Source organism: Myotis brandtii, unplaced genomic scaffold (assembly GCF_000412655.1).
Source record: "Myotis brandtii unplaced genomic scaffold, ASM41265v1 scaffold114, whole genome shotgun sequence".
In the NCBI taxonomy this organism is placed as follows: domain Eukaryota; kingdom Metazoa; phylum Chordata; class Mammalia; order Chiroptera; family Vespertilionidae; genus Myotis; species Myotis brandtii.
In genome coordinates, this window is record NW_005353927.1 from 646,710 (window position 1) to 650,461 (window position 3,752).

The window sequence follows — 3,752 nt, forward strand, 5'->3', positions numbered from 1 at the left end:
TTTTTTAAATTTTATTTTATATTCTTCTTGATTTCAGAGAGGAAGGGAGAGGGAGAGAGAGAGAGAAACATCAATAATGAGAGAGAATCATTGATCGGCTGCCTCTTGCATGCCCCCTACTGGGGATCGAGCCCACAACCCAGGAATGTACCCTTGACCGGACTCGAACCCAAAACCCTTCTATTCACTGAGCCAAACCAGCTAGGGCTCATTCATTCTTTCATTCAACAAACATTTACTGAGTACTTGCTTCCTATCTGCATTATGCTACACATTAGGTATGAATCAGTAAACAAAACAGACAACGTTCTCCTCCCTAAAGCTCCTCAATGTAATAAAGAGCATTTACAAAAAAGTCTACAGCAAGTATCATTCTTAGTGATGAAGTATTGACTGCTTTTCCCTTAAGACTGGAAACAAAGCAAGGATTTCTACTCTCATAATTTCTTTTTTTTTAAATATATTTTATTGATTTTTTACAGAGAGGAAGGGAGAGGGATAGAGAGTTAGAAACATCGATGAGAGAGAAACATTGATCAGCTGCCTCCTGCACACCCCCTACTGGGGATGTGCCTGCAACCAAGGTACATGCCCTTGACCGGAATCGAACCTGGGACCCTTCAGTCCGCAGGCCGATGCTCTATCCACTGAGCCAAACCAGTCAGGGCTCTCATAATTTCTAATCAACCATGTGCCCTGACCGGGAATCGAACTGGCAACCTTCGGTGCATGGGACAACACCCAACCAACCGAGCCACACCAGCCAGGGCCAGCGCTGATAATCTCAACTCTCCAAAGCCCCTCCATTCAGTTCCTGGGCCACTTTTAACTCCTGATCCCGTGCAGAGGGAGCCTGAAGAATTCGAGTGGGAAGGGCAGGGGGCAGGCAATGTTCAATTTATCTGTTAAGGTCACTCTGCCACCCTGGGGACGGTGGTGGTAGCAGGGACAGATGGGAAACTTGCAAATGAGCAGGTGACCCTGTCAACAGCTCTCTCTCTCCATTCCCAGCCCAGATCCTGCTGTCTTTCCCTGGGCAGCTGAAGCCACCCCCTCACCCCAGACACCCTCAGACTAGCTTCTCTGTTACTAATTCAGGAAATGTTTACTGAGTATCTACAATGTACCGACCTCTGCTTGACACCACTGATACAGCAGTGAGCAAAACGCACACGCAAAATGATGGGTGGCAGCCTATGGACATGACACTATTGGGGGAGAGGGACAAAGAAGAATTAATGTAAAAATCCGGGCCCTGGCAGATGGCTCCGTGGTTAGAGCGTCGTCCCAATACGCCAAGGATGCGGGTTCTATCCCTGGTCAAGGAACAAACAAGAAGCAACCAATGAATGCGTAAATAAGTAGAACAACAAACCGATCTCTCTCTCTCTCTTTCTGTCTTTCTCGCTCTAAAATCCATAAATAACAATAAGCCCTAGAGTCACGGTTTGGCTCAGTGGATGGAGAGTCGGCCTGCGGACTGAAGGGCATGTACCTTGGTTGCTGGCACATCCGCAGTAGTGGGTGTGAAGTAGGCAGCTGATGGATGTTTCTCTCGCATCGATGTTTCTCTCTATCCCTCTCCCTTCCTCTCTGTTAAAAAAAAATCAATAAAAATATATTTTAAAAATAAATAAATAACAATAAAAAATCTGTAAAGTGTTAAGTCCATAAAGAAAATAAAGTAAGGCCCTAGTCGGTTTGGCTCAATGGATAGAGCATCGACCCGAGGACTGAAGGGTTCCGGGTTCGATTCTGGTCAAGGGCACATACCTTGGTTGCAGGTTCCCCGGCCCTGGTCCTGCTGCGGGCAGGAGGCAACCAATCCATGTGTCTCTCTCACATCACTGTTTCTCTCTGTCTCTCCCTCTCCCTTCCACTCTCTCTAAAATCAATGGGAAAATGTCCTCTGTGAAGATTAACAAACAAAAACAAAGAAAAGAAAAGAAAGTGTGGTGATGAGGTAGAGAATAGGAAAGCGAGCCGGCCAGCCTGCGATGGTCCCCGTGCTGCTCACACCAGGTGCCTCTCCCCCGCAGCGGTCAGGCGGGTCAGGGTGCGCGGTGACCGCTGCGGGAGTGACAGAGTGCGGCCCCCGGCCCCTGTCACGTCTTCAGGTGATTGCTGCCCAGAGGCGGAGGCACTCGGGAAGCCGCTCCCAGGGGACTCCTGACCCACACAAACGGTGACAGCACTGACTCGTGTTTGTTGTTTTGAGCCACTGGGCTTGGAGGGCGTGACACGTGAGTAGGAACCTGGGTGACAAGGACCTGTCAGTCCCCAGGCCGAGGCTCTACCCACTGAGCCAAACCGGCCAGGGCTGATGTCTCTCTTTAGAACATGGTGCTGACTGCTCCGTGGAAAACTAGCAGCCACGGGATGTTTTTTGTTTGTTTTTTGATATATTTTTATTGATTTCAGAGAGAAAGGGAGAGGGAGAGAGAGGTAGATGAGAGAGAATCATTGATTGGCTGCCTCCTGCACGCCCCCTACTGGGGATGGAGCCCATAACCCAAGTATGTGCCCCTGGCCGGAATCGAACCCAGGACCCTTCAGTCTGAAGGCCGACGCTCTACCCACTGAGCCAAACCAGCCAGGGCAACCACGGGATGTTTTAAATGAGTATCCAGTGATGTCTCCCCCTAAACCAGTGGTTCTCAACCTTGGCTGCACATTAGAATCACCTGGGAATCTTTTTAAAATCCTGATTTCTGGGCCTCATCCTCCGGAAATTCTGTTTCTTTGTTATGGGGTGGGGCCACCCACCCCATAACAAAGAACAGAGAAACAGAAGTTCCAGAGGATGAGGCCCAGAAATCAGGATTTTAAAAAGATCCCCAGGTGATTCTAATGTGCAGCCAAGGTTGAGAACCACTGCCCTAAACCCTTCAGCAGCTCTCCACCCTGTCGCCCCGGCCCCTTCCTCTCTTGCGGAGAGCTTGCATTTTACAGAGGGGGCTACAGCTTGGAGAGCTAGGGAGGGGTTACACTGGGGAGGGAGTTCAGTGGGCTGTGGTGGATGATCGCCTGCCTGCTGGCCACGAATGCTAAGCATTAAATGAGATTAAACGGAAACTGAAAATATTTGAGACACATTGTTCACATTCTTGGCTGGGGAAATGGTGTAGCTGAGGGGAGGGGGGAAATGGATGCCAGAAAGGGTCAGGGCAGAGAAAACAAATCCTCCTTAAAGAGCCAGATCGGCCGAACCTGTTTGGCTCAGTGGATAGAGCGTTGGCCTGCGGACTCAAGGGTCCCAGGTTCGATTCCGGTCAAGGGCATGTACCTTGGTTGCGGGCACATCCCCAGTGGGGGGTGTGCAGGAGGCAGCTGGTCGATGTTTCTCTCTCATCGATGTTTCTAACTCTCTATCCTTCTCCCTTCCTCTCTGTAAAAAATCAATAAAATATATTTTAAAAAAAAGAGCCAGATCGTACCGCCGGCTGGATGCCTCGACCGCAGATCATCAGGAGTCTGATCGAAAGACTAACGCTCAGCCCCGTGCCAGGCCAACGCACTCAGCACTGACCAGGCATTGGCATTCTTTTCCAACGAATATGTTTTAATGATTTGCTGCGAGAAAGCAATGATAATGATGGAGATGTTAGCTAAAGCTACGGTGGTAATCATGTTGCAATACATAACTGGAATTAGATACATCAACTTGGATCAAATCGACACATAGTACAGCTTAAACTTATACAATTTTATAGGTCAACTATATCTCAATTTTAAAAATATTAAAATACATA